The sequence below is a fragment of the Bombus terrestris genome, chromosome 7 (genome assembly GCF_910591885.1).
Source record: "Bombus terrestris chromosome 7, iyBomTerr1.2, whole genome shotgun sequence".
Taxonomy (NCBI): domain Eukaryota; kingdom Metazoa; phylum Arthropoda; class Insecta; order Hymenoptera; family Apidae; genus Bombus; species Bombus terrestris.
Genome location: NC_063275.1, coordinates 3,134,020 through 3,160,181, shown reverse-complemented (window position 1 = coordinate 3,160,181; position 26,162 = coordinate 3,134,020). Strand labels below are relative to the sequence as shown.

The window sequence follows — 26,162 nt, the reverse complement described above, 5'->3', positions numbered from 1 at the left end:
CAGAATCAACTTGTAATCCCCCAACTCGATCCCCATAGGACAGAGGAGTAGCTACGGTAGCTTTGTTAACCCGCATCAATCTTGATAAACTTATCGATACCAACGCCTCCTGTTGATGGCGGAAGGCGCGAAAAGGCGCGTACCAACGGCTGAAACGGGCCACGACAAAAGCCTTTCCTACTTTCCGACATCCCCACTCCTTTGGTCGTGTGTCTATGTGACGCGCGACGCGCCGGTTGTTCATGACTATTCAGATTTCCGCGTGCATTGTGCCTCGTTCGCTCGAGAGTCTCTGGATTTTCCTCTTTTCTTGTTTGTAAGTTAATTGACCGACGGTTGCTCGTCGTCATTTTCTATACGATGAACCAGTGGAGTAATTAGAAAAGCATGAAAAGGATCGGTGAGGGAAAACGAAGGGAGGAGTGGAGGGGGCGAGTAGAGAAATAGGACCGCACAAAGAACCGGAAACGCACAAAGCTGCCAAGATAGAAAGAGGAGATAGTCGGAGGGAAAAACAGATGAAAATTTCATTTTCCTGGAGCTAGCAACGCCATTCGCTCCGTTTATATAGAGGATACCAATCGTTCCAAGTGTTACCAGGGAATTTGGACGTTAGGAAAGTAGGATAGGGACGCCTTTGAAAATTTGTACTATAGTTGGAGAGAGAGAGAGAGAGAGAGAGAGAGAGAGAGAGAGAGAGAGAGAGAGAGAGCGAGAAAGAGAGAGAGCGAGAAAAAGAGAGAGAGGGAGAGGGAGGGAGAAGAGAGGGAGAGAGAGGGAGGCATGAGAAGATCGTGGGTTGTGGGAGTAGGGATATCGTGAATCGTGAGTCGAGTGCGAAACAGGATACCTCGGCTAATGCCTTTTCGCTGGTTCTAGGGAATTCCCCGTGCCGGGATGCGCGAATTTATGGAATATTTATTTTGAATATAAGATAAAGCGAAGAGAAAGGGGGCTCAGAGTGGAAACGGAGTAGAATTGTTTGAATTGCTGGCACTCGTACCTTTGTAAATTTTATTATTGTATACGGGAATAGAAAGCTATAATCTCGAGCTAAATCTTTTATAACGTTAATTAAATTTTATATTTCTGTAATAGCGAATATTGCGATTTTAACAGGGCAAAGTGGCTTTAACAGGAGTTATTAGAAAATTAATAAGAATTATTACTACATATGGAAATTAATATGTATATATAAATAGAAAAATGATTAGTCGAACGAAATTTCTACGATTAATTCAAAATAATTTAACAACACCAATGATCAAATAATCTAAAAACACAATATATAAAAAAGAACTCTCAATTAAAAACGAACAGTCTGCCTGTAAATGGATTACCGAAAGAAGTGGAATAAAATTACAAAGTATCACAACCGAGATTTAAAAAATTCATTCTTAACTCAATCATTTTCCAAAAAAAATATAACAGATCCTCGGTTAAATGAAAAAATGAAAAAAAAGAGAGAAAAAGGAGAAAAAAGGAAAATAAATCAACGTTGAATGACGTACCTGGGAGTTACTCATAAAAGAGCCCCGTAATTACGCTTTGAGCCCGCACGGTGTGTGAGAACATAGCGCCACAGACAGCATTAAAACCGCCTAAATCTCTCTGATTTAACCTCACACCCACACTCAATATCCAAAGTCCGTTAGAAACCAAAAAAGAAAAAAAAGAATTTTAGAGAAGCAACAAAAAGCATAAAAAAGAATTAAAAAAGATAAAAAGCGTGGGGTGTTAGTAAATCTCTCTGAACGTATCAACTTCTTCTTTTGGACCGTGGAGATTCGCTATATAACTTCCACCCGCGTATAAGCGATTGGGATCTTTCCAAATTTACCTTGGTCAATTAATTATTTGCTATGCTCTCTCGATCGCTCAATTAACGAATTCTGCACCTACATTGGAAAAACTCAAAGCTCTTGGAAATTTCATTTTAAATATAGTGGCGAAGACAAGTATTGGTACAGATTATCTTCGTACTATAATACTGCGTAAATTTATAAAAAATACGACTATTTATTTAATTGTTGTATAAGGTTTTAGGGGGTGGAAAAATTGTTATGATGTCGATTTCAGTTCTTAAAAATTGAGGTTATGATGTAAAGTAAATATACGAAAAACAAGTATACACTAGCTTTCTCTGGAAAATATATAGATTTATAAAACATTTATTAAAAAAAATATGGTTCTTTACTTTTTATGGTTGATAATAGCTATGTTCCAATTTCAGTCCTTAAGAATGGAGGTTATGATGTAAAGCAAATATACGAACAACAAGTATACATTAGCTTTCTCTGGAAAATATATAGATTTGTAAAACATTTATTAAAAAAATATGATTCTTTATTTTTAATGGTTGATAATAGCTATGGTCCAATTTCAGTTCTTAAGAATGGAGGTTATGATGTAAAGCAAATGTACGAACAACAAGTATACATTAGCTTTCTCTGGAAAATATATAGATTTGTAAAACATTTATTAAAAAAATATGATTCTTTATTTTTAATGGTTGATAATAGCTATGGTCCAATTTCAGTTCTTAAGAATGGAGGTTATATAAAGCACGTATAGTACTGTGTACGTTTGGAAAAAAATATATTTTATTTAATTCCTTTGTAAAATATTACTTTCAAAGGAGAACAGTTATTTTATTGGTTTCAGTTCTATTGTAAATAACTTCTTTCTGATTATTTTTTGCACATCGATTCTTACATTGTTCCTAATTTATTTTCTGCGCTTATATCGGTTCTAAAACAGTACTAAAATCAATCTTTATTAAAAGGGTAGAAACAGAAATAAAACTGCGGAAATGAGGATATCTGAAATAGGAAATGGATAAATAGAAAATGAAGTGTAGGAAAGTATGCCGTAGTCGGTGGACAATTAAATATCGATTACGCTTTTTGATCTGTAGTTTTCCAATCGTATAAAATTTTTTCTTCCCTTGCTTTTTCCTATAATATTTTTTCTATATGAAAAGTTTGTTGAAATTTTTATCAGTGCGGTTTTTCTGGTAGAGAAAGAAAACGAGGGAAAAAGAGGGAAAAAGAAAATTGGTTTGCAATCATAAAGAATATTTTCCCTTTGGTAAAAGAGCTTTCAAAAGTTCGTTATTTCTGTTATTAAAAGAATACAAAAATTTGGATTTCAGTCTCTGAAGATTTTTCTTTTTTTTTTTAATTAAAATTTTTAAAAATATTTTGAGGATTTATGTATGTCGGGTTGACGGTGGAATTGGGGTTGTGGGCGTTTAATGAATCTTCACTGGTATTAGCCATTGCTGTGGTACGATGCAGAGTTTATTGACACAAATATGGATACAACAGATTTGACAATTAACCGCGGCGGTTAGGTACTCGTAACGCTAATGACAATGGTCTCAGGTTCGATAAGGAACCCGCGGTCAACGGCACTCTTTACTCTTTACTCTTCGGCAACGTCTAAGTTATACTCACTGTTAGAACGTGGAGTAAACACTGTGTGTAAGAACGATACGTCAATCGCTGATGAGATCGTACGAGAGGCTCACTCTCCGTCACGGTGACGCTGTCAAGGAAAACTATGATGTGTGTGTCTAAGGGCACCAGGTTAGAGAAGGATACTAGCCGTCCTTGAGGGGAAGTTGCTAGCGGGAAGCGTCGTTCGCGAGAAAGACTGTTTGTCTGTTTTCGTTAATTAGAACTTAAGGTTTATAACAAGTCATCAGGCTAGCTGAATATATACTGCGGATAATCCTTGACATCCCACTCGAAGAATAGGGTCTGCGTATAACGAGCCAGGGGACAGGAACCGTTAGAATGTTTACTGTCGAGTGCCGCTACAACTGTTTCTTTTTATGGAGAGCTATAGAATTTCTCCATAACTTCGTCAGACAAAACGTTCATCCCTTGACCGCGGCTACGTTCGGCGACTGGTTGTCGCCTCGAGCCCAAGCTCACTATCATTAATCTCGAAGAATTACAATCGGATTGAATGACGGCGATTGCTTAATTACGACTATGATAGAATCCAAATTACAGTATTAGGGGTTTCTCCCAAAGTTCCAAAGGGAAGGCTCCGGTGTCCTACATATATCTGTCGGAGATGGAAGGACACCGGAGCCTTCCTTTTGAAATTTTGGAAAAATCCCGTAACATCGTAATCTAGATTCTACCATAGCTGTAATTAAACAATTGTAGTCGTCCAGTCCGATGGTAATTGTTCGAAACTTGTGATAGTGTGCTTGGGCTCGAGGCGACAGCCAGTCGCCGAACGTAGCCGCGGTCAAGGGATGAACGTTCTGTCTAACAAACATATGGAGTAATAGTATAGCTCCCCTTAAAAAGGAGATGCAATACTCGACAGTAAACATTCCAAGGGTCTCTGTCCCGTAGCTCGTCACACGCAGAGTCTATTCTTCGAGTAAGATGGGTACCAGATGTCCACACCTCTCCACAGTACATGTTCAGCTAGCTCGAGGGCCCGTTATAAATCTTAAGATTTAGTTAACTAAAGTCTTTGGAACAAAGAGTCTTTGTCCCAACTACGGGAAGTTAGGGGAAATCTATTTTCTCACGAACGGCGCCTCCCACTAGCAACTTTCCTTCGAGGACAGCTAGCATCTTTTTCTAACCACCGATATGGAGATTGACCAATTAGCAGCAATGCCAATTTCCCTCACCTTTCGAACGAAGGCTTTCGTCGACGAATCCGAGGATCTCGTGTCCTTAGACACACCCCATATAGTTTTTCCTCTGTTGCATCATCGGGACGGAAAGTCATTCTCTCGTGCGATCTCATCGACGAGAAGAGTAACGTCTTTACGATCAGTGAATATTTCACGTTTTGTTAACAAAGAATCAGACTTAGACTTTGTGAGAACGCGCATCTATCATCCCGTTGACCGTGGATTCGTTATCGAACCTGAGGCCATTGTCACTAGTGTCGCGAGTGCCTAATCGCCGTGGTTAATTGTCAGGACTGTAACATCTCCATTATTGTAATAAACTTCACCTGTGTTGTACCGCGCCAATGGCTAATTCCCGTGAAGATTCATCTGACGCGCCCAACCCCAACCCTGATCATAACGCGAACCCGATATCAGAAATGAGATCACAGCTACTTGCAACAACGGAACAACTCAAGACCATCATGAACCAGTTAATTGAGCTGCGAGAGTCAAGACCAAGTGCGGAACCCAAATTATGTCTACCCCGTTTTAACCCCGAAATCGCGGGCTCCGACCCAGTTGTGTGGTGCGCGACTGTCAGTGCGATTATGGAAAAATGTCCTCTACAAGACAAACAGTTATATCTTGCTATATATCATGCTCTGCAGGGTACTGCAGCATGGTTGCTTAAGCAAGTTCCAGCCGATGATCTTACTTGGGCAAAATTTAAGGAATATTTTCTTTTGTGTTATGGTGGTACGGAGACGGCAACCTCAGCGCTAATGAGGATATTCAATGAAACACCGCTGAACGACGAAACCACGGGAGCTTTCGGCAATCGTCTTCGCTCCCTCCTGTCGGCGAGATGGGAAAATGTAACCATCGACGAAATAATTAACGCCGTCGTCCTCTTTCGACTGATTTCATATGACCAGCGTGTCGAACAGATAGCATTGACGAATAATATCCAGACCCAGGATCAATTTCATAAGGAAATGAGAGCTTTCTCTCGCTCGAGGACGAGTCTGGTACCTTCGTCGAATAATCCATCGGCGAAACCTGAAGCTAAACGGAGCAAGCCATCAAACCTCCGGACTAAGTGCTACTACTGTGGGATCACTGGACATAAAACGGCGAACTGCCGCAAGAGGATGCGGATCGAAAAGCAAAAGAATACATGAGGCCCGGAAGGAAGGCTCCGGTGTTCTTTCATCTTCGACATACATATATATATAGAAGTGAAAACAATCTGTTTTTTAATATCTTTGAAGGAGAGTAAGCAGGCACGTTTCAAACTAATAAAAGAACTTTTTTCTTTTCCGTAAACATACTTTTTTCCTTTTCATAAACACTCAAGAAAAGCAAATAGTAACGGTTTCCCTGTTTTCCTTAACGTTCAACTTCAAACATTTGAGAGTTTCTCTTTTTTCTGAAATTTCAAAAATTTCTTTTCTGAAATAAAACATATCTCATATTCGCAAACGAGAGGAAAATAACTAGACACGGTCTAAATTGTTAACAGAATTTTTCCTTTAATATTCCAGAAATTTAACAAATTATTCTTGGAAAAGGGGACAAAAGCAGACATACCTCGAATAGCTAACAGTTTCTTCTTTTAAAGAATTTCCAAAAAGAGCTTTTATACAATGCAGAAACTTGAACAAACTTTACTTCTCGAAATAGGGGAAACAAGAAAAGTAACTAGAACACATTTCAAACAGCCAATAGAATCTCTTTCCCCAAGATTCCAAAAAATGTTTATAGAAAATTCTTCCTTTCAACTAAAATCCCAAAGAGTCTCTCGTTAGAGAAGTTCAAAGAAATTCTAATTGCCAAAACAGAGAAAAATAAAGTAACTAGATCGCACTTTAAATAGGTAACAAAATTTGTTTTTCAAAAAAATCGCAAAATAGCGCCATCGAAAAAGTCCACGCTCTTAGTTGACAATAATTTCTCTGGTGTTCCTAACGTAGCATTGGAAAGCTTTTTGAAAAGTTAGGTTAGGATATGCGGTGCTTAAGGTGGAAAAGAAGAAATAAAGGCGCGAGGTGTTGAGCTTAGGTAAAGGGAAAGAGAGAAGCAGGGAGAGAAAGAGGGGAAAAACGGAACAGAGGGACGCAGCAGTGTGTCTTCGGCTTAAATATTCACGGGAAACGGGAATGGTGAAACGCGACGGTGAGTAGATAAATCAAAAAGAGAGCACACGGAAAGTCGTAGTAAATAACGGGGCGACGAAGCGCGGGATGCCGCCGAGGAAAAGAAAAATGCGCGCCGTGTGGAACGAGGCCGTGGCCGTTGAAAGAAACAGACACACACGCTATGAAAATACCGGGAGAAAGCTGCTGGCTGCACACGGCATATAATTACGTTTCCAGGGAAGCCTTACCCTTTACCGACCGAGGCTTCTGGCCTGGCTTCGTCCTCGGTCAATTCGAACCTATACTTCCGTTCAAAAGTCTGAGGACACTCGGTTGCTTTTAATGAAATTTCACTATTTGACGTGCACTATGATCTTTGAACCATGTATTTGTTTTTCCTTCAATAGTATGAATATAGGAGTAAAGAATTTGCAATTGAAGATTTATCATTAACAATACATTTTATCAATTATCATTTTAATGTTAATCTTAAAATACATAACAGAAAGATAAAGAGGACCACACATTTGTTTTTCCAATAGAATTGTATATTTAGAATTTTGTACGACTGTAAGATAAAGGGAATCTGTAATTGAAAATTTACTATTAATAATACATTTTATTTAAATCATTGCTTTAATATTAATTCGAAAATGTATAATATAAGGAAAACAAGATGAGCTTTGAACCATACATTTGCTATTTCGGTAGAGGAGTGCATTCAGAATTTAGAATTTTGTATGGCAGTAGGCGAACAGTATAAAAATATAATATACATTTGTATTGATAAGGTTTGTATAACTACATAATCTATATGTATAGCTAGACTTGTGTAAAGAACAAGAACCTGAAAAGGCAATTGTTTCTTTATATTATTCATCTTTTCCCCCTAATATGTTTTTAATTGCAAAAATTCTAATTGGTGAAACGCGTGGTTTGTTCTGATTACATGAATCATCCTGTATAGTATATACGTATATTTGTGCAATTCACGCTAAATTCCACAACAATTTCTTTTGTATTTTCCAATGAACGTCCTATGATACAAAGTGACTTAAAACTTACTGACATACCCATCTATTTAACTATTTTTTTATTTACTGCATGGCTGCTCTACCACTTCATCATTGTACCATTGCAATTACGTCAAACAGTCCATTTATAGTAGTATATTTAGTTTCTAGACCTTCCATCATAATGACAAACTATAATCAATCAAAATAATTTTTTCTCCCATCAGTAAAAATCGTAAAATATAAATAATATTTAATGTCAAACGTTTTTTGTTTATTATTACGTTGCTGAGTTTTCAGTCACTATTTTAAACTCACACACACACACACAATAAAAAAATTTGAAAATCGCGCGAGCGTAATTTTTGATTAATTACTCGCGTAAATGGGACATTACAAAATGTAAAACATTTAATATAATTTTCTCGGGGAAATTTGAAGTAACGTAACCTATGTATACCGGAAATCATTGCCCACGACTGCGCGCTAATTACACGCAAAATTCCACTTCCACTCTCGTTAAAGCCAAATTGTTTATACACTTGGGTTTATTCCAATTTGTAGTAAATTATGCAATTATACGTCCTAGAAGTAATACAACTGCAACGGCAAATATACTATAATAAATTTTAATAAACAAAGCATAGATAAAATAAAAATAAAAGTTTGTCTCTATAAAACTTGAAACTTCTACGTAGTAGTAAGGTAAAAAGAAATTTAATTTTAATTAACAATTAAATTGATGTCACATTATCAAACTGATATAATTAATTTTACGCGATCGAAATGATTATTATTTCTCTATAAGAAAAATTAGGGAAATTGAATTTTATATTAAACCAATTTTTATTAATAATTATATTAACTTTTTATAGTACTAGATCATTATCATGCATTTTACACGATTAAAATATACATTATTTCCTCATATAGATTTTCTTAACTCCTTTGTGCATACTGGGATATAACGTCTGAAATAAAAATGGCGCTCCGTCTAATTGACCTAACCTCAGGTGATATAACAGCTTGAAATAATAGCTTGAGTATACACGGTATAATTAATTGATATATCGTTTATACGGAGATTTTTAGTCTACTGTATCTAGAATTTAATTTTTCCTTATGTATTTATTTTTTATTTTTCTAGTAGTTGATACATAACCTATATATATATATATATATATATATATATATATAGGTAGTGGGTAGCACGATATAAAAAGATCGTAAAATCGGTCAGGCTAGGCAAGCGAATGGTCAGTAACCTGAAGATAAGAATCAGCAACCTCAGTTGCAGCCATATGAAGCAATCGTCTTCCATGCTGCTATTTCTTTAGTGTTTTTGTGTTGTTTCTTTTTTTTATTGTTGGAATTTACCTTTTAATGTTTTACAGAGATTTTTTCCTGTTATTGGAAATACTTTGTTATATCTTTGCAATATTTGGTTTTTTAATTATTACAACTCTACTTTCCCTTGAGATTATCATAACAAAAATGTTTACTCTTGTTATAACAATTAATAACTAAGTTATTATAACCGTTTCAGATATTAGCGTCTCAAAAGAATAATGGCAGGATAATTTCATTATGTTTTTTGAAATATTTTTTGAAATAAGCACCACGTTCTGAAAACTATATATTTAACACAATTATCAATACATCTAATTTTGACCGTCAAATAATGAAAAAGTATTATATATTATTACATATATAATATATAATATTATTACAGCTAAATCTTTAGATATAGATTAACGTAGCACCAACTTTATTATTACTGTCACTATATTTATCCTTCCAAAAAAAAACAATTTCCTTATACAATTTTATTATATTTTGCAATTTTTATAGCACTCATACTGTCCAATATCTTTTCGAATACACAACCGATTTTAAAAACCATATGTATATCTAATGTAGCAATATTACTTATACCCATTTTCTCCAATGTTTCCCAGAACAATATCAGTTCATTTAGGATTTAATTAAATTTAAGTTAATCAATTTCCTTAATATATTTCGTTTCAATTTGCTTAACTAAAATCATACGATTATAACTTGGATGCTAAATTCGGAGGCGTGGATAATTGCGGACTCGTCGACACGCAACTTCGTTTCTCGTTACCTTCACAAACAGCGCTCTTTGACGGCCGTTAATAAGCTGTTTATATTTAAAGACGCGCGACTGACTGTTTACCTTCGTTGAAAGGGACGACGTATCTCATTCGAATTCGCCTGAGGAAATTGCTCATGACATGTATGTATCTATATCGGGTGCAGTTTCCTATTTCTTCACCCGGGAAAAAATAGCTAGCCTGGACGTTAATATGCCAGTGGCATAGATTTTTTTAATTATTAGCAGTGTGAAGGGAACTGATTCCGCGGTACGATGAATTTGCGCTCATCGCCACCATTGCCTTTTCGACTCGGTCGGTAAACAAAAGCGCAAATTAAAAAGTGACTAGCACCGCGGAACGCGAGAGCATAAAGAAATTTTTATTCGCCCGCAGAGATTTTTCCTCAAATATTAATCGAATTCTCGATTGCTGTTTGCATTAACCTCGAGTGAAAAGTATGGGAATTGAAAAAAAGAGGGAAGAAATATACGTACTGGCGCGTTTAAGAGAGAAAGATGAAGAGGAATTAATATTTTGAATGAGAATAGCAATGGTTTCTGGTGAGATCCTCCATGAGAGCTGCCATGATAATACTAAAGTGTTATTTCGACGTCGTTTCACAACGTACGATTGTAATGAACATTTATGAAGCTGTATGACGCATTTGATTAATCTTGTCTGATTTCTAAGACTTGGGATTTATACAGTTACTAGCAAAAGTATTTGAAATTTAGATACCATCGAAAAGTTGTATGTATATATTATATGTATTACATAACCTTTTTTCGATTTCATGATTGATTTTTTTTTTTTTGATGTCACGATTATATTGGTAAAACTTGAAATCAGGCTAAAAATGTATATATATATTTGAAAGTTAAAAGATATTTATTACAAACATTTAACCAATAAAAAATTGTTATATAACATGAACAGTGGCCTTAAACATATATTACATAGTTCTAAAGATGGATCTCATTAATACAACAAATAATTGGCTCTTCAAATACTTCATAAAATGTGTTTGCAATAAATGTGATTTCTATATTTTCAGATTAGTAAGGTATTCATAAAAAGGTTTCTATGAGCGCTAAAACACTCTCTATAAAATAAAATAAATAAAGATAAAAGAGTAGTATAATAACGTTGACTATGCAAGAGCCACCATATTAGATACATTATTCAAGCATAAATTATGTCTGTATAAGTTATCAAGTCTAAATTATACAGATAGTTAACTTCACGCTTTAGTTCTATAAATTATTTAATTATCCATTTTCTACTTATCTGACGAAGCTTTTTGAAAAAAGTTGTTCTCTATTATTCTAGCTAATTTTTATTGCTACACGATAACGAATTATGAGATGACATAAATCCAACAACGTTGAAAATGTCAACAGCAACTGTCGGTACATCGTTCTGGTAAATATAAAGTAGCATGACTCGGTGATGGGTCAGACCAATGGTCGGTATGAAGCCATTGTTAAACAGCGACGATCTATATCGTACTATGTCAATACCCATTTGCGATATATGTGATACTGTAGTCTACCAGTATCAAGACTCACGAAGGGACATGTCCCTCTGTGGCAATTCACCATTGCGACCCATTAGAGGAAATCTGCAGTATTTTGTCACACGAATGATATGGTGATTCACGCAAATCTTGTTCAATAATGATATACATGCTATCATTTATGCATGATTAGTATTATTTCGGAAAAATTGTCATTTTATGAGAAATTGATATTAGGTAGTAAAAAGTTCATTTTTCTAAATCTTTGTATAATATCATCCTCCCATTTCTGTTACTACGTATAGATTATATTATCATCATGCTACTATGTCTGGATTATTTATTTTATTGTACATTATGTCTGTATATCTTTTATTTAATGTTCATATAATTCTTTATTCTTTTAATCTATTTTTATCCCTTCTGATATTTTAGCATCACAACTCAAAATGATGCGTAGAAGGAACATTTTCAAACACAGATTAAAATCAAGATTGCGTTCTCAAGATAAAAGACACGTACGAAAATTTGATACCATAGAAGATAACTAACACTGAAACTGACATATCAATCTACTTTTCCAACTTAATACTATGCAAACTAAATAATACATTTAGGAAATTGATAATAATCTGCAGAAAACCTATCGTCGACTACAAAATATTCAACTGCAAATTTTTTTTTGAAAATTCAGCAGAACAATTTACAATAGTTTCATACAGAACAATCCATCTCCTGCAGCCTTAAAAATTCCATCACGATAATCCTGGTTACTACTCTCTGCCTCACATCACATGACCTGTTTTAAACTATCATTAGAATCCAACGATATCTACACAACTTTAAACTACTCACCAATTCCAACCATCCTTTGCACGTTCATCATGCTCGAACATTCCACACCCCACCCATCATCCTACTTCGCACTGAAACTCAATCACCCTAACCGCGCTCTCTTGCCGTATCTCCCTACAAAAAATTACCATTCATCAACGGTCCACGTTTTTCCAGCCGTTCTGGCACGCGCGACGTAATACATCGATGAACCGAACCGTTTTGTGGCTCTCGCCACTTCATCTTGCCGTCGCTTGTATCGCGATTTAAGCCTTCGACGGTATCCTGAAAGCACCTAACCTCAAACCTTGATAATTCCGTAACACTTAAAGGCGACATTATATGCGCACGCACACCTTTTATCTAACCTCATTTATTGTTAAAATGATCTAAAATGAAAAATATATTTCAATAGATAAAATAGAAATATTGTTGTTCAGTTTTAGTACTCGATATATTTGAATTGTACTTTTTCTAAAATAGCAGAAACTTTTAGATCAATATAATTTCATTAAAAAAAATAAATAAACATTTTTATAAGCAAAGTATAGTTCTTAAATATTTGGTTTTAGTATATTCTTTTGCTTAATTTTTAGTATTAGAGGAGCACATATTGTAATATAATACAAAATAATTACATATGAATTCATTTGATACATTTTTATATATTCTGATGAAATGAGATTCTGAAAATTTAAAACTACTCCTTGGATTTATATTTGATTTTCAAGAAGTTATTCAACGTACCGTATAGTAATGAAAGCAAAGCCGAAAAAGCACCTCTTTCAAGAGATAAAACCTTTCGAGAATCTTTCACAACTGAATAGTAAAAACACGGCCGAAAAGACTATTCTTATAATAATACATATATAATAAGCAATCAAAACGAAGCGAATGTATGAAAAGAAAATTCTTCCGAAATTCTCAGCACTTCAGAAAATGTCTCGAACGTCAAGTATGTGAATCAACATCGACCTACTGCTCTCTACGTTCTACGTAGTATCTTATCTGGCTTGTACCACTTTATAGGTGCTCGCGATCGTGAGCATCCCTGGCGTCTCGTCGGTGACCTCGGCTCTGGATCGAACGTGTTAATCTCTCTTCAGAAAGAGGTTTTCGGCAGAAGGGGGATTTGGGTGGTGGGGGGGGTGGTCGGAGGATGGGTAGAATAGAGATGGTGGAGATGAAGAGTGAAATTTTGAACGTGGGGCGTGCACACGTATGCGCGCGGGCCACTTTTGATCGTAATCGTGGCACATTGATCAGATTCCCCGCAGGCCTACGCGCGTTCGTACCGCGCGATCCACGGATTCTCTGGATGTTTATAAACGCCAATAACACCGGAGAATTTAATGGAACCGCTTGAACAATTTCGACCGTGGACTCGATTCGTTTGCATTGGTTTGAGTCAAGTAAAAGGGTGTGGTTAAGAGAATACATCAAGCGTAGAGAAATTGCATGCGCTGCGGGGAGAAAGTTTCGGGGCTCTGTCGGTAATACGATAGGATACTATCGAGTGCTATGAAATAGGTCCATACGAAGGATCAAATTTCATAAGAATGATCAGGATGATTTTCGATACAAGTACGTTATTGTAACGTATTATAATGTTACGAATATATTACAGTTATAGTGTATTGTATGTAGAAGTTTTTGGAACTTTGAAAACAATATAATATTACAACTTTGCTAACTCTGTAAGGAGAAGAGACTGTAACTGTGTACACGGTTAACATAATAAACTTTGTTGCTAATATAACGGGGTGTTATCGAATACTACGAAATGAATCCATATGAAAAAACGATAATGTTAGAGATATAAGAATATATCGTTTATGTTGTGCAAAATTTTGTTGAAACTTCAGTAACACTGTAGCAAGACACGACTATAATGATCATAATGTTAATGACAATACAATAGGATTCTACTAAATCTTATGAAATAGATCCATCTTAAAAAATGTGTAATCGCAATGAAATAATTGGAACGATTATAAAAATGTTTTAGAAATACACATATTTGCATGCTGTACAAAAGTTTGTGAAACTTCATTAAGACTGTAATAGACATATTATTAATACACTCTGTACTGTTAATATAACAATAAAATGTTATTGAATATATGGAATGAACATTAAGCTGTGCTGAATTGCTTATTGCGACTACGAAAACATCGTATGAATAAAATTATACATTATGCTAACTATCTGAGACTTCATTAGCACGGTAATGAAACACAACTGTAATGGTTATTGTTAAAGCTTGAAACAAGTTAGAAAATGTATACAAAAGTTGCAAGACATTTGTATTAACTGTACGCTTCGAAAACGTCACAAAAGTACTATGAAGTCTGCTATCTGTTATATTAACAAGCCTCGATAAATTTAATGAGACAACTTTTCGTAATAATTATATATTTAAAACAGTCATTCATACTGTATTAAATACTTTTGTATTTGTCCCGACAAAACATATACATATTTACAGTAAACATATAACCTCCATACATTTATTGCATTTTTCAATTCATCTTATACGTTACCGACATAACCTCAAATATTACAAGGCGAATGAAGCTTCAAAACGTTTCATATAACACATAATGTATCTATTGTTGTCCCAAATGTTTCTTTCGTTTTAGAAGAGAAATAGATACACAATATCTTTTGTTTTACATTATTTTATTGAATTATGTATGATTCATTTCATCACAATTCCAATTGTCCATTTGATCCAATAAAATAATATAAAACAAAGAATGTTGTGCATCTATTACTTCCTTATAAAAGGAAAGAAACATTTGGGACAACAGAACATAAATGTTTTCTAATGTTTCACAGACTTTCATAAGTCACTACAGTATCTATACATATTACATTGATAAATATTATTAAATTTTATTTTATCGTCAGTATTATTCTTATGAATAATATTGACCTTTCATAACGCCGTGTAACTTTGGGATTATATAACCTACATATCTACGTATTGCATATTTGATTTTATGGTTCATCATTATGTTATTGTATTTCATTAGTACTACTATGTATACTGAAGCCAAATAATTGCTCTATTATAACTATTATTTTATTATTAGTTATTAACTTTCGGATTAAGGTAAAAGGTCTCTCAGAGATAAACAGAATTTTACTTATCAAGAGTTAAGAGAAGAAATTCACGTATAAAATAAAAGACTTTATCTTTTGAGAATATATTAAAGACAGAGAAAAATAATTCTTTTGTATCTTTTGTCATTTTTAAACTTTTAAACTTTAAACAACAGGAAAATAATATTATCCGTTTACTAGGAAATATATTGAAATATCTAAGAAAAGTTATCACATAATATGATTCTCTGAAGTCATGTTTCTATTGAAAGAGAAAGAATAATCTAAAAAGAAAAAAAAAAACATGTAAGATCAGTGAAGTATAATCAAGAATAATAAAAGTATTAAAAAATAGTCACATTCGTGTGGTATTTGTATTGAAATATAAATTTGATGAAGAAGAAGTAAAAGTTTGTGGAAACAGAAATTTAGCATTTGGCAAAAAATCGTGTAAACGTCAGTCGAATATTTGGGGTGAGATTCGAGATTGGTGATTTTTCATTAGGAAATGAAACGAAGGGAAAGGTTGGGAAATACCAGCAACGATAACATTTTAAGAGATATTACTGAAAATAATCTACGAGAAACAACAAGAGAAATAGGATTTTGAGCGAGAGAAAGTCATTCTACCATTATTCGTCGCTTGGCATGAATAGGAAAAGTAAAGAAAATGGGTAAAAATGAATTGCGCCTGAGTTGACCGATATATCCAAGCTTAGACAAATAGATATAACCATCTGGTTATTTTACAGAAATAAATAGAATTCATTCTTCGATTCCTCGTTCCTCACATTTTCGACGAGAAGTTGATTTTACATGAAAAGTGGAAAATTTTGTAGATACGTTGATCTGATGTAAAACGAGGATACACACCGTAGGAAAATTACTCTCACGTTTGAAGAAACAAATGAAGAAATCACTTGTGCCGCTGATTATATACAGGGTGGTTGGTAACTGATGGTACAAGCGGAAAGGGGGTGATTCTACGCGAAAAAAGAAGTCGAAAATATAGAATAAAAATTTTTCGTTCGAGGCTTTGTTTTCGAGAAAATCGACTTTGAATTTTCGCTCGGTACGCGTGCACTTTATCACGTCTCGTTATAACGGATCTTACAATAGATCGTTGTCTCGATTGACGTTATGTTGATAAACACTTCCAATGTGTTAGAAAGTGTTCATAGAAATTTAATTAGAAGAGCAGAAGTATGTGTTCGGCAGAATGGGTAACATTTTCAGCAATTTTTGTAATAATAAACTTTATGATTACTTCATATTATTTCATTATGTATTCCTAATTTTCCGTTACGGCAAAAACAAACTTAAACTGCGATAATATCTAGACAACGATCTACAGTGAGATCCGTTATAATGAGACATAATAAAGTGCACGCGTACCGAGCGAAAATTCAAAGTCGATTTTCTCGAAAACAAAGCCTCGAACGAAAAATTTTTATTCTATATTTTCGACTTCTTTTTTCGCGTAGAATCATCCCCTTTCCGCTTGTACTACCAGTTACCAACCACCCTGTAGAAATTAACCCTGTTACACAACCTAATAACATGTGACACAAGCAAAAATTTATCAAAGTCACACAACGATTTGAGGAATAAAATATAAAGTTTTAATAAATAAACTGTAAGCTTGGAACTTTTGCAAAGGAGGATGTCAAAAAATGGCCACTTTTCGACCTTCATGCGAACGATAAATTTGAGAATCTCTGAAGGAACGAAAACCGTTACTAACATTTATGTGAAATGTGAAAGTGAAACGTAAACTGGGAAAGTTGAAAAAGATGAGCGCAAAGATGAAAAAATGGCAACCAAACTTACCCACGCGTTATACTTAATCTTCATCTTCTTCGGATTCTGATCCACTTACGAAATAATTCTTTAGAAATTCTGCTGGTAAGTGAATTGAAGTTTGGAATCGAGCAAATCCGAAGTATCATAGAATCGTTGGCTATTGTTCTCGCGTAACAACAATCTGCTACTTCAGATTTGTTCGATTTCAAACTTCAATTGATTTGTCAGCAGAATTTCTGAAGAATTATTATGTCGATATGGACGAATAATCATACTGTAGCTGGAGCAGAATTTGAAAAATATGTAGATTAAGTGTATGGAACGCACGAATAAATTTGATCCCCTACCACTTTTTCATCTTTACGTTCATTTTTTTCAACTCGCCCATCACGTTTCGGATAAATGCTAATAACAATTTTCGTTCTTCGAGAGAGATGTTCTTAAATGAACCGCGGTGCAAAAATAGCCATTTTTTAACATCCTCCTTTAATTTCTAAATTAGAATATGAAACATTGAATATTTATCGATGGATAAATTGTGAATTTGAAAATGTTGGAAATATGAAATTTTTAATAATTCCTTAACGAATAAATTACTTGGAAATTTGCAAAGCCGTCTAGCAGAAAAAATAAATTAACACGTTATACTATCTAAGAATACAATATTTATATAAAATTGGTTTTATATCTCTTGTAAGACCATTAGTTGGAGGAATTACATTTTCAAGTAACGGAGATGCAACTTGATACTCGCTGTTGAAACAGAATCCGACAAATAATTCATTATTTACTTCATTAAACTAGGGCAAAAAATAACAGACGAACGATTTTATACCTTCCATAATTAACAGGACGATCTCGTGTTGAAAACTTGAATTAGCGAATAGCTACTGTAGAAAGTTGCAAGGATATCAGTGCAATGTAATAATACCGATTTACGAAAATGCAGCGGTTACTTTATTTACAGCTGTCAAGTATGAAGATTCCTATTTTATTAAACGTACTACGTTTCATTATGATTTTCTGTTTGTTTGGAAAGCAAATGTACTGCAACAAATATCTGCATTTACACGTTTCAATAACTCTCTAATCCACTTTAAACATAATATTCTTTCAATTAAAATTTGCCAATATAATTAACCGAATACTAACCTTACCAGACCTGGTCAAATGACCAGTTTCAAAATTCCATTTGAAGTTGTACATTCATTGTTATTTCTTTCGTTCATCCAACTTTATGTAATTTATTGCGTTGACAAAAATTGAGAAATTCATTGTTCAAATAATATAAGTATTTACATAAAGTCAGACGAACAAAAGGAATAATAATGAATGTACAATTTTAAATTGAAGTTTGAAAGTGGGCCTGGTAAGGTTAGTGTTAAAGAAGAAAGAGGTAAAATAAACGATGAAATAAAACGCAAATAAAATATAAAAGCGTAGGAAGTGAAATTTAGTGTGAGTATTTATCGCGGAAAGCAATGAATAAATACGTTGTAAATATATAGCTATATACGTATAACACGGTGTGAAATACAAAAATTACTGGAAATTCATACGTATACAGATATGGATATCAATTTTAAATTTCCTTTTGTCTGCTACTGCATATCTATTTTTAAATGTCCAATACTATCGAACTGCAGTTTTGTATCGGATGGCAGAGCTTCGAATTATTTAACACAGCGATTCTCAAACCAACGCTGTACGTCGCACGTGCATGATATACATTATGAAATATTTATCGTCGATGTCAGATTAAATGATTTTGTTGAATAATTTTATTAAAACCGAAATAAAAACATATTTCATTTGTCTTTGGTATCGCGATTAACCAATTAAGGACCAAGCAGTAAAGTAGCGCATAGAATTTCAGTAAACATATCATTGCACGATGACGAATTTTAGAAGTATGAGAATTTGAAATTTTGAAAATGTTGAAGAATTAAAATTTTGAAATTTCGTACAATTAAAAATGCGAGTACTGAAATTGTTCAATCTCGATATCGATATCTATCTATTCTTACATTTTACTCTACTTAACCTCACTTTTCCCATCGTTCCATAAATATTACTTTCAAAAATTACAAACAAAGTAACGAAGCCTAAAGTGTATCAAACCAATCCCAACCTCAAATCTCTCTCTCCCTCTCAAAGAACAAACAAACAGTGACCCAACAAAAGAAGAAGAACACAACTCCAACAATGAAGGAAACGACAACCTAACCCTTACAACTCACAGCAAAGTTATGTTTAACTAACGAAAGATGTTCTTACTTAGACAGACGAATGGAGTGAAGCTGTGTGCGGGAATGAGAGAAAGATCGTGTTAGATGGAGTAGTTGGCGTAGAAGTTTTCAAAAGGAGGAAGTGTTCGAAAAAGGTAATCGTAATAGGCAGCGAAATGAGAAAAAGAACCTTTCTTTACCGGAAACGGAACTGGTAATTGATGTAATCGAGTGATTAAATAATTAATTCATAATCCTCATAGATTTCAATGACGAAAAAACAAGAAGAAGAAATCAAACAAAAAATAGAAAAAGAGAAAGAGGTAGAAGGAGAAGAAAAAGAGCAACCATGTCTGTATCGGGAACGAAACTGATGGCTGATGTAATCGAATGATTAAGATATTGATTCATAAGCTTCATAGATTTCAACGACGCAAAAACGAGAGAAATCAAGCAAAAAATAGAGAAAGAAAAAGAAATAAAATGCAGCAGTACCTGTATTGGAAACTAAACAGATGGCTCATGTAATCGAGTGATTAAAATATTGATACAGAGGCCTTATGGATTATAACGACAAAGAAGAAGAAAAAGTCAAAGAAAAGATAGAGAAAGAAACAGAAAAAAGGAAAAGAAGAAAAAGAAAAAGGAAAAGCAGCTATGTCTATATCGGAAACGGAACTGATGGCTGATGTAATCGAGTGATTAAAAAATTGATTCATAAGCCTCATGGATTTCAACGACAAAAAAGAAGAAAAGGAAGAAGAAGAAGAAAAAAGGGGAAGAAGAAGAAGGAAAAGGGGAAGAAAAAAAAATTAATCCGATCGTTCTGCACGGTCACCTCGTCCACGGTGGGCGTCGAGTGAATCGTGAAAGAGAAACTCCCCGGTGGAAACCCGCCTAAAAGGTGGTTGGAGGAAAAATAACAAAAGGAAGAGTTTGAGCAAGAAGTAAAAATGGACGCTGCTGAAGTTGGAACAGACGAAAAAAGAATAGGTGGAGCACTTTGGTCGAAGAAGGAAAGGAGGGGAAGGAGGGGAAAGAGTAGTGGTGGGGGAAGTTGGAGATCGAGAAAGTTTTTTTTATCGACTAATTGGTTCATTGCCTTATTGAATATAGTAGAAATGGTATTGGACAGGAAAATAATAACGGAAAAGAAATCGGTCTCGTTGGAATTAGGAGAATCGGAAGGGTAGCAATAGGATGAATGTGAAACATGAAATATACAATACATATATCTAATTCATAAATCGATGGATATTCACAGTTGCATGTGTTAATTTAGATGATCTTTAAATGTGCATAAGTCACTAATAGGATTAACTAAGTATAGAAGCAAAGCGGTAGTCTAATTGCGATAACAAGATAGGTTAGGTTCAATCATATAAACTTGATAAAAGGAAAGTACGCAGTGAAGTTTGAATGTTTCTCAAAATTAACGGTAGTCGTGACGTAAGAAAAATTACTACCATTCAGAAATCAGATATATCACTACCATGCGTCAATTTGTATATTTTTAAAACACGGTAATATAAGTTGTTATTATTAGTAGGATTAGTTAATTATGAGAGTAACGGGATTAACTCATCCTGTAGACCCTACATATAGAAAACGCGATATACAGTAACACAGTGGATATTTATAACAGTTTATCAAATTATTCAACAATTATTATTTGTCTTTTCGAAATGGATTCGTTTTTTTAGCAATAAATAGTATAATAATACGGACTATAATGCACTTAGATCTAGGAAAAGAATAGAGGATTATATAACTTTTTTTAATGAGATATGTAGTCCATTAATCTTTTTCTTGGGTCCGCCGATTAATACTTTAATTTACGACCTCACTATATCTCTTCCACCAACTATACATTCAAGCTAGGGATAAATGACCGTTATAATTACAAGATGAAGCTGACACTTATTAACCGGGTGTAATAGAAGGAAAACTAAATTATATTATATCTCAAAAATCTTATCGTAGACCTGTTTTAAGAAAAATTATATACTTGTTCAAGAAAAAATTCATATACATCTAAAGTAGGTAATTATTTTTTATCTTTCCTAGATATGCAATATACACTTTAAGGTTAAGTTTAACTATTCATTTGAAAATTGTGTACATTCAATAATATTTATTTACAATAAAATTCATTATATCTTTTGAAATCATGCTTGAATTAATGAAAAAAGGTAAAGGATGGAAAATTATATATCTTTCCTACATATGCAATATACATTTTAAGGTTAAGTTTAACTATTCATTTGAAAATTGTGTACATTCAATAATATTTATTTACAATAAAATTCACTATATCTTTTGAAATCATGTTTGAATTAATGAAAAAAGGTAAAGGATGGAAAATTATATATCCTTTATATTTTATTTCGCTTCTACCATGAAAATTAAATAAGAGTTCTTTTATTATTGCTAACACTCCTCTATTCAAACAAAGGCCACTATCATATTATGTCATGTATTGTGTATTCTTGAAATGCTAATAAAATGTTTAAATGTTTTATACAGTAAATACAATATGAGCATAAAAGTTTTTATGATAAACATCCAAATACTTTTATAAGCCAGTTCATGTCAATAGATATGACTTAAAAGATTAAACCTGGCAAATGTTTGGCGACTTATGAAAGGCGTTGTACTTCTGTGACCTTCGATAAAGGATATAATTAGAGAAATCGTTTTGAAGGGATTTTCCTCCCAAGGGATATACTTATACTTCCGGTGAAGAGTTTGGAAGGAATGTAATAACTCTAGGAACATTAAATCTTCCGCTAACTTTCCCATCGATCGGAAATTAATTACGCCGGAAGTCTGGTTAACGCCCGCGGGACTGATTCTTCGTGACTTCCCGTTTTCGCCACACAGCTCCACTTTTTTTTCTATTTTCTTGCTACTTTTAAATGCTTCAGAGAGAAAACATCTCCTACAAATTCGTATACACATATTTTACAATTCAATCAAAATATCTTTGCAACTGTGAAGATAGTGAATAAAAAATAACTGTTTTAATGAAAATTTAGTGACTCTTGTGGCACGTAAATCTGTACAGCGAAATTATTAAAAAATTTGACTGTTTAAATAAAGAAATATCTCACCTGTTACGTTTATTTTTAAAAATTCGGTACTGTCTTCCCGTCAAGTCGAAAAATATGCGATATTTCATTGTAAATATAGATATATATGTCGCAAAATATTACTATTGCAGTTAAAAGTATAAAAAATATCAAAACCCAAGATATTGAAACATTAACCAAAAATAATATCATAATATTTGAAAGTCTTTGATTTTCATGTCCTTTGTATATTTAGCTGCTGTAGTAACAATATTTTAGTATGTATAGATATGATATACAAAAGTTAATTATAATTGTTAAAGAATAGAATTTGCGAGTGTTTGACTGCCACATTGAACGCCATTTTTTAATAATTATAACTGATTTTTTTACATTTCTACCAAACGATACAATACAATGACGTGAATAGTATCCGTTTCATTGTCGTTAACGTTAAGGTTATGTCCACTAAAATCTTAGTGTAGAATAACTTTTATGAATAAGAGAAAGATACCTAATCGCCAAGTCCTTATATAAATCAACAATTCTTAATATCTCTATAGCAATGTGCCATTTTGGAAAAGGTTTTAAATCCAGACATTCATCCACGCTTTGCCATGGTGCATGTACGACTAGTACGGCCCATGCGACAGAAACCGCGTCGACACAATCATACAGTTAATCCCATCTCAAACTTCTCCAAACCGAACTTGCAAAACTCACAATCCCTCCTCAAACAATGCTACCTCCCTTGAAACACCTACAACGACCACGAATATTCATCACCAGTGTACTCGATTGACAACTCAAGAAGTAACAACGTAAAATACTAAAGCAAATATACAATCAAAAGAGTCGCAAAATAGATGAAAAAAACCTTTATTTATTTGAACGAAATCTTAATAATTAACCTATTAATCAGAGAAGATAATTTAATTCGCCAAACGGATTCTTAACCTTTCATAGATAATAACTGCCTTACTTACGATATAGTATATTTGTATATTATAATACGTTTAGATTCCAGCTGAAAATTTGAAAAATAGATTTACAAAGGTGAAACTCGATCCATTTGATTCATTCTTAACGTTTTGATTATAGTCATTTCTTATTAAACTCAGCTAATAGGTTAAGCTAACTGCCGGCGGTAGAACTCATGCGCACTAACGTGAACGTCTGTTATACGAACTTCAATTATGTTGATTAATAACATAAATTCGTCTCGTTTCTATATTTACAACAATACATGTAATAACAACAGGGCTAATTAACTACACGATATAATCTAAGTTCACATATGTTACAACACATCACATATATACAAATTATTTACCCATCAACAGAGTCACGTGAATAGAAATGTACTCTAACCAAATAAATGAAACAGATAAAACATCAAATTACAAGGGAAGGATAAACCTAATCCAAATCGAAGAGTTAAAAGAAGAAGGAAATTGAAAAAAAAGCGAAGAAGAAAGCAAGGGGAAGAAAAAAGAAAAGAAAGGAAACATGAAGACCATAGTGTGTGTAGTGCAGGTGTTGACACACTGTCTGGCGTTGAACGAGAGGAATATGCGTGGAAGAGGGACGAGAACTGATACACCAGAAGCAGCCTGTTTGAAGGGGGAATAGGCGAGATAAATAACGGTGAAGAGGAGTGGTGGCGTGTAGAGGAGGGACGAGTTGGTAGAATGACAAAGAAAGGACGGTATATGAGAGAAAAAGGGAGACATTGAGCACTGCAAAGTCGATAGGGTAGGTAGAGAACGCTAGAGTAGTAATGGTGGGGATAAAGAGTGAGAACGTGGATGAAGAGCGTGGACGCGAATGAAGAGAGGAGAGGGGGAGGAGAACGATGGGATAGAAAAGATGAAAACGAGAGGACAGGAGGTAAGTGGGGTAGGGGGTAGGGGACAGCAGTTGGAGGGACGATGGAAAATTGCGTATAGCGGGCCGAAGGATAGAGCGGGAAAGTGGGCGTGCTCTGTTGCATGGAAGGTGACAGAGATAATGGGCATGAGGAAGAGGAACGAGAGTAAAAATGAGTGAAAGACAGTGGAAAAGCCTGCGAATTGTAAAGACAGACGCGGTGGTACACAAAGAGCCAGCTGCCAGAGAGAACTGACACTCTTAAGAAGGATGGACGGAAAAGACAATGCTTCGTTGGGTGGGAAAAGGATGGAGGCAGATGTGTATAGGAGGGGAAACAGGAAGAAGTTCAAGAGATAGAGGAAGAGAGGAAGAGAAGAAGAAAAGAGAGGAACGAGTCAGGTGGAATTGTAAAAAGGAATGTAGAAAAGGTTGGAAACAAAGAGGGATGTATGTGCTAAAGGATTTGAGGAAAAAGAAGAAAAAAATGAAAATGAAGAGAAAGAAAGAAACGAATGAAAAGTATTAAGACGGAGGAATTAGGTAGACGAATTGGTGAGATAGTTTTATTCATTGCCTTCAAGCGAAGAATCTACTCTAAGATACCGGAGTTGTTAGAGATGAGGGTGTAGAAGTTGATTAAGAGGCTAAACCTGGTAATGAAATGAATAATAAAACGGGCTACCGCTAATTGAATATCAATGATACATACAAGATATCGGGGGACTGCAAAAGAGAGAGAATCGTTTCGTAATTGAATACTATCTGATTGGGAATACAGTTCCAGAACAGGGTAAGGAAACTTTCCCGTAAAAATGAACGAGGACGACGATAGTAGCGAGGAAAAGGAGTTTTCGGGAATTCCAGCGCGATCAAAATTCAGTGAGAGCGTAAATTTGTAAAGACACGGACGAAAGCCGCGGTTCTCGTTCCGTATGCCGTGGAGCGTGGCGACCGCTTCTTCGGGAAATAATTGAATAATTCATTTCGTAAACTACAATTTGAATAATTTCGAGTCTATTCGCGGGAATTCGCTCGCCTCGTTGGTAATACGTGTATAAAAGGATACTCGTTAGCAGGGAGGAAATTAAAAAAACGAGAACAGAGAGAGAAACGAGTATGAAAGAAAGTGGGAGAGGGGAGGGAGAGGAAAAAGAAAGGAGAAGAAAAAAATGGAAACGTGGTGGTTGGGAAAATTAACCTTGCTTCTGGAGGCAGGTGGTTCCCTCAAATATTCCTTTAACCTAGTTAGAAAAAATTACATAATTAAGTGGCCGATATGACCACTTCTGACTCCGATCTTGCGTCATGCGAACAATGTTTCGTAATTCATTGTACCTAGCGTAGAAAATTCTGTTTTTGCCCTCTTCTCCCGTCATCGCACCCTATATTTTATCCCGTTATCGTTTCGTAGTTTCTATATGACTTGTGAATTTTTCTGCTAACATGAAATTGAATTTATTAAAATTACACGTTGAACGTCGTTCCCATTATTTGATCTGATTTTAACAGGATTCCCCTGTTATTGTTATCGGATACTACTATACCAGTATAGGTAACAGAAAATATGAAAAAAGACACGATTCCGTGTTCTTGTGATCGGGATTAAAGTTATATACGTTTATCCGTGTCTCGTGTTAATGGTGATCAATAACGTTCTGCCCGCCCTACTTTCGGCTCTTTCTTTTTCTGCGATAATTTATACGAAAGGGCATAAAATGATTTGCGCAACACACACACACACACACACACACACACACACACACACACACACACACACACAAAATGTATACACACGTATATACAGTCATATA

General features: G+C 34.5%; 1 protein-coding gene and 1 long non-coding RNA gene across 7 annotated transcripts in view; both read right to left on the bottom strand.

Annotated features, from left to right (window-relative positions):
* LOC100642330 (lachesin) overlaps window positions 1-26,162 on the bottom strand; it is a 64,896-nt gene that overhangs the window by 33,165 nt on the left and 5,569 nt on the right. The window lies entirely within an intron of this gene.
* Window positions 16,889-26,143, bottom strand: LOC125385473. Of its 2 annotated transcripts, XR_007224789.1 has the most exons (4): window positions 23,466-26,140; window positions 22,994-23,239; window positions 22,522-22,738; window positions 16,889-22,349 (listed from the first exon to the last, which is right to left on the bottom strand). It is a non-coding gene; the product is annotated as an uncharacterized LOC125385473 (long non-coding RNA). The 2 variants fall into 2 exon arrangements; XR_007224788.1 differs by having other exon boundaries at window positions 22,994-26,143.